Here is a 6,329-nt window from a genome sequence, read left to right on the forward strand (position 1 = left end):
CTCCCGTCTGCACGTCTCACAGTTCATCCATCGAGGAGTAGCCGCTCCATCACTTAATCTTCACCAAACCCCGTGAGACCAAGTGTGATTCAGAGAGGCTACTTGCCCGGAGGAGTCATTCGCTAATCATTCCCCCGGCCAGTTACAAATCTTGACCACTAATGGCCACTGTCCACACCCTCCTCCCCAGAGCCCACGGGGCTGGCCCAGACCCCGAGTGGCCCAGCTTCTGAGAGTCAGACCCTGACAGGAACCCTTTCCTGAAACCTCTGTCCACATGTAGACCCCAGGCCCCCCAGAGGCCAGGAGAGGGAGGCAGTGGCCCCACTTGTGTGGACAGCCAGTCCTGGGGGCCAAGATTGGTGCAAATCTGAGTATCAGGGAGAGAGCCATCTGACTCTCAGGGCAGGCGGGCCTCTTCCCCAAACAGCTCGGGGCCGCTGGGAGGCGGCAGGAGCTCTGGACAGGTCATGCCCCCAGCCTCCTGAGGGCTCCAAAGGGAGACATTCCAGGAGCCTGCAGCCGGGGGATCTGCTGGTCATGGGGCCGGGGGGCGGGGAAGAAGGGAGGCCCGGGAGGCCTCTGGGCTGAGAAGGGGCCAGGCTGCCCAGTGTCTGGGGTTTCAAAAGGGAATTCTACAAAAGGTCTCAGGCTGCCAGGGCGAGAGGAGGCAGCCCAGGCAGGTTGAAGCAGGTCTCCGACGTGCGCTGTTCTCTGCTGCTGGGGGGTGTGTGCCTTAGCTGAGCCAGCGGGGAGTGGGTGGAGGTGCCGGGGGAGAGGCTGGGGGGCACCCCGCTGGGTGTAGTGGGTCCATATGTCCAGGTCCTAATACCCGGAACCTGTGAACGTGAGCTTGTTATAAAAAGGAGTGTGGGATGGGATTAAGTTAAGGGTCCAGGGATGAGATCACCTCGGGTTACTCAGATGAGCCCTAAGTCCAGTGACAGGTGTCTTTCCGAGCGACACGGAGGAGGTGGCCCTGGGACCACAGAGGCAGAGCCTGGAGTGATGCAACCATAAGCCGAGGACCCCGGAGCCACCAGGGGCTGGAAGAGCCCCCGCAGGACCCTCCCCTGGAGCCTGCAGAGGGAGCAGGGCCCTGCTGGCACCTTGTCTCAGACTTCCGGCCCCAAATGGCAAGAGGTTAACTTCCTGTTGCTTTAAGCCCCCCAGTTTGCGGTACTTTGCTACGGAGTTGGGGGCCTCAGGGTGGGCAGAAGGGAGATGCAGAGGGTGACAGACGGAAAAGACGGAGGGAGGGAGGGAGGGAGGGAGGCGTGCAGAGGCCTGGAGCTCTTGGGTGGAAGAGAGGGGTCCAGGAGGGGGAAAGAGGGGGCCCAGGAGGGGGACCCGGGACAGGCAAGGCCCTGGGAAAGGACACGGGAAGGATGGCCGAGGAGGCCAGCGACGATTCCTAGGGAAGGAGACTGGTGCCCCAGGGAGCGGCCGGAGGGGACAGGAGCGTGCCCCCAGGTCAGAGACATTGGCACAGCGTCCATGCAGGTGAGGTTGGTAAACTGCCCACACCTCCTCTCCCATAGTCTCACGGCAGCCTCCACTTTCCAGATAAGGACGGTTTAGACTCCGGTGGCCCAGCTCCTAAGGGTCAGACCCTGACAGGAAGCCACCTGTCTGGCTGCAAAACTGACCTCCTGGGCACCCTGCCTGCCTGCCTGCAGGAGGCTCCCGGGGCGAGCGGTCAGTGCACAGGGGTGGGGGACCCGAGGGGTCACTGGGGGGAGCCCACCCCGAGGCACAGGGCTCCTGCCGCACCCCCCGGCCCGCCCGCCCTCCCCCGCCTCCGGGTCCTCTGTCCCTCCGCCGCCCTGGCCCCGCTGGGCCAACTTACATCAGCAGGCCCTGTCCCACTTCCTGCCCTGCCAAGACAGCTTGTTCTAAAAGCTGCTCTTTGTCTTTTTTTTTTTTTTCCTCAAAAAATGTGTTTTTAATCAATTTCATACTAGAACCCAAACTGAAGTCTTGAAAACAGCAGCAATAAGAAATAAAAATAAAAAACCTCGGCTCCAGGAAGCGCTGACTCTAGCACCATCCTCTCCGGCCCAAGCAGCCGCTCGGGCGCCCCTCCCGCCGCCCCTCTTCGCCTCCCGAATGTCCACTAACCGCCTCCCCCTCCTGGGAGCCCCTCCACCCCTGCAGCGCCCTGCCCCTCCTCCTGCCCTCCGGCCTCCGGACCCTCCCCCAGCTGCTCCCCAGACTGCCGCAGGCTCCCTGTGAAAGCAGGTCCATCCGTGCCATTTTGTCAGCATCCATGGAGCCTAAACTCCTTGGCAGCACATCCAAGGCTCCAGTGTCCAGGCCCCGCCCACCCCGGTCACGCCCCTCCGCGCACCTGACCCCCTGCCTTTGTGTGTGCTGGTCCCTCTGCCCGGGACTCCTTTCTCCACCTGCCCTTCAGGCTAATGCCACTCAGTCCTCGAGACTCAACCCCAAGAGTCCCCAGTGTGCGCTGACCCTGCCCTGCCCTTCCCAGGCCCAGAGTGGCGCTCCTCCCCGCTGTCAGGACAGTCTTGTGGGTCTTGGTGCATTGTCCGCCCAAAATGCGCCAAGTCCTGAGCCAGGCGCACCCCTACGCTGTTGCCCAGGGAGACCATGAAGACAGGTACCACCTCATCCCAGCAGAGCTGGGGCCTGCAGGTAAGGTGTGCTCCTGAAATGCTTGTTGACTGACTGACCGACCAGATGAGTGAGTGGGTAGCCATAGCCCTTCGCACTCCTGGCCTCCGTTGAATGGCCCATTGGCAGTAGGCGCTCGGTTCTCAGGGAGAGGGAAGCGTGTAGGGAAGGGGCAGTGAGTGCTCGTGATCCTCAAGGCTGGGGGAGCCTGGATGTCCACACTCTGATCTCATGGGGACAGGGAGGGGGGCCTGGAAGTGGGTGCCCCTGTCCCAGCCGAGGGACTCCAGCTTCAAAGGGGGGCTGCCTGGAGCTGGCCCCTCCCCACCCTGGGACCCAGCATTACCCCGCAGGGCTCTGTCCCGCAGCCTCAAGCGTGGAGGACAGGCTGGCTACGGGGCCCCACATGGGACGGGCAGGGCTGAGTCCCTACCACTTCCCTCTTCCCCATGCTTTCTGGTCTCCTTTTCTTTCTTTTTAAAAAATATATATATTTTTTATTGATTTCAGAGAGGAAGGGAGCGAGAGAAATATCAGTGATAAGAGAGAATCATTGATAAGCTGCCTCTTACACACCCCCACTGGGGATGGAGCCCACAACCCGGGCATGTGTCCTGACCGGGAATCGAACCGTGACCTCCTGATTCATAAGTTGACCCTCAGTTTCTGAGCCACGCCGGCTGGACTCTGGTGTCCTTTTTAAAATAGTATTATAATGGTTTTGGTGGTGGTGGTGGCTACAACAAAACTAGTATATGTTCTAACAATTCAAGGAATGCCCAGGTGCATAAGGACAAACAGTAGTCTCTCCCTGCCTTTGTGTATTCTGGTCCCTCCACACCCTCCTCCCTCCCGCCCCTGCAACAAGTTGACTCACTGAGGCCAGCTAGGTTCACCACTCGGCACGTGTTCCCGCCCTTATCCCAGCCTCTTGACACCACACAAGTGTACAAGCACCCTGAGTGCTTGTGAAGATGGGACCATAGTCCAAGTATTACTTCAGCACTTGCTTTTAAACTTAGAAAACGGACTGTGGACACCATTTCAAAGCAATGTGTACAGAATTAACTCATGCTAGCTGGTGTGTAGTTTTCCTGTGGGCCTTTAAGTTCTGGTTGGGTTCCCTTGAGCTTAGGGCAGGGGTGGGCAACCTTTTTGTGAGTGCGTGCCAAAACCAGCAAAATCTCTGACTCAAAATTCTTCTGTGTGCCAACCCTAATTTTTTGAGGATATGTTACGCCTACTTGGTATCTCTTAAGGTGTACGTATGTGAAGAACCTTGAAGAAATAATAAAATTCATTTGAGCGACAAAAACACAGTATATAATGATGAAAAATACATTTATTTTTTAATGTATACATGTACACTGATAATCCAACATAAAACTTTATGACTCCGTTTGATATTATCAGTGGGACTTTTGCTGCTGCATCACTGATGACAGAGATTTCACATCAGGTTTATATTTCGTGACCTTCAGAGATATGCACAAGCTACTACTTTCAACCGTCAGGCTACTCCTATTATGAGACTTAACAAAATGCATCACTGAGACCAAAGATTCGCAAGCGTATGTGGATGAAACCAAAACACTGGTCAGATCTAGGAAGGCGGGAAGAGTTAAGGCAGAGGCATAGAAATTGTTCTTCCCCTCTCTGGTCAATCCATGTCTATGGTCTTTAAGATAACTTGTTATGTAAAATTATTTATCTAAGATGCACCTACACTGAATTTATCTGAAAAATAAAAAAGTCGATGTTAAGAAAAAAATTGTAAACGGAAGATTATAAGAGAGGGTTTCGCGTGCCAGCAAAAGTTAATGCTGTGCCATGTTTGGCACGCGTGCCAAGGGTTGCCCACCTCTGACTTAGGGTAAATTCCCCCAAAGCAGGGTCCCTGGGTTGAAGGGTATATGCATTTAAAGTTTTTATAATTTTGTATGTATATATGTTTTTTATTGATTACAGAGAGGAAGGGAGAGAGAGGGATACAAACATCAATGAGAGAGAATCATGGATTGGCTGCCTCCTGCACGTCCCCTGCTGGGGATCAAGCTTGAAACCCAGGCATGTGCCCTGACCGGAATCGGAATCGGGAATCGAAGCATAACCTCCTGGAGCCACACCGGCTGGGCTACGTATTTAAATTTTTAATGGGTTTTGGCGTTTGGCTTTCTCAAGGGGTCAGAGCAATTCTCTAGTGCGCCATGAACTGGTCATGCTGGTTGCCCCCACCCTGGCCAACTCCAGCTGTTATCAGTCATCTAAACTTTGGCCAGTAACATGGGCCAAAACTGACATCAAGGTTTTTGGGAGTGCCCTAACCGATTTGGCTCAGTGGATAGAGCGTCGGCCTGTGGACTGAAGGGTCCCAGGTTCGATTCTGGTCAAGGGCATGTACCTTGGTTGCAGACACATCCCCAATAAGGAGTGTGCAGGAGGCAGCTGATCGATGTTTCTCTCTCATTGATGTTTCTAGCTCTCTATCCCTCTCCCTTCCTCTCTGTAAAAAAATAAAATAAAAAATATATTTTTTAAAGAAGAACTTGGTTTCTAAGGATTTTAAAAAAAAGAAGAAGAAGAAGTTTTGGGAGTTTATTTGAACCAAACTGTCGACAGTTGCCAGGATAATGCTCCGGAGTAAGTATGGTGGTTTTTCACGATGTTTTATACATTACAATCAAAGGAGGAGACGTAAGTGGGTTACATGAAATCCATTGGTGATAGATTAGGGAGGTGGGAGAAAGCAAGAGGGGGGGGGTTGTGTAGGGGAGAAACTCTGGGATTGGATAAAAAGTAAAATGATAGACACATACTTCTTTTACTTAGGTGGGCGCAGGATCCTTTTTTAAAAAAAATATATTTTATTGATTTTTAGAAACATTGATGAGAGAAACATCCATCAGCTGCCTCCTGCACACCCCCCACTGGGGATGTGCCCGCAACCAAGGTACATGCCCTTGACCGGAATCAAACACGGGACCCTTCAGTCCGCAGGCCGACGCTCTAGCCACTGAGCCAAACCGGTTGGGGCTGGGCGCAGGATCCTTAACATCGACAATTAACATGATAACAACAGTGAAGGGATTTGTGGTATCTGTTCTGGGGCCCAGGACATTTGGTTGAGCCCCAGAGGCAGGGAAGTTACTACTTGTAACTTGACATTTCTCTGATATGTTATCGTAGATGCAAAAAAGACAATAGGCTCAGTTAAGGTAAAGACTGACCTTTGTCAGGGAAGATACAGGCTTAGGACGTGACTACCCACCCTACCTGCTTTTAGTTCAAGTTTTAATTTCAGACGGTCCTTTGTGGTGACTTTAGGTCTTTAAGTTTGCAAGACGGCCACGCAGGCCTTCCCTGAGCTGGTCAGGTTAGCATGTGGCCTTTTTTTTGTTGTTCACACCTGAATATTAAACTGATAAGAACAGATACTACACTTGATCTTAGCCAAAAGGCCGAGAAGCGATACCTGAATATGATTAAGGTTGAACATATTCTCATGTGTAGATTGACCTTTTTAAAAATTTCCTGTTCTGTGAGTTTGTTTCTTGTGTGTGTGTTTTTTTAAAATAGGATCATTTATCATCCTCTGAGGTGACTTGAAATGTAACCTTTCATTTATTTATTTAATTATTTATTTTTAATCCTCACCCAAGAATATTTTTCCGTTGATTTTTAGAGAGACGGAAAGA

The 6,329-nt window shown here is 52.5% G+C and overlaps 1 pseudogene; it reads right to left on the bottom strand.

Moving 5' to 3' along the window:
- Positions 1-6,003: 6,003 nt before the first annotated feature.
- Positions 6,004-6,104, bottom strand: LOC132223194 (U2 spliceosomal RNA; annotated as a pseudogene).
- Positions 6,105-6,329: the final 225 nt, after the last annotated feature.

The sequence above is a fragment of the Myotis daubentonii genome, chromosome 21, assembly GCF_963259705.1.
Source record: "Myotis daubentonii chromosome 21, mMyoDau2.1, whole genome shotgun sequence".
Classification (NCBI taxonomy): domain Eukaryota; kingdom Metazoa; phylum Chordata; class Mammalia; order Chiroptera; family Vespertilionidae; genus Myotis; species Myotis daubentonii.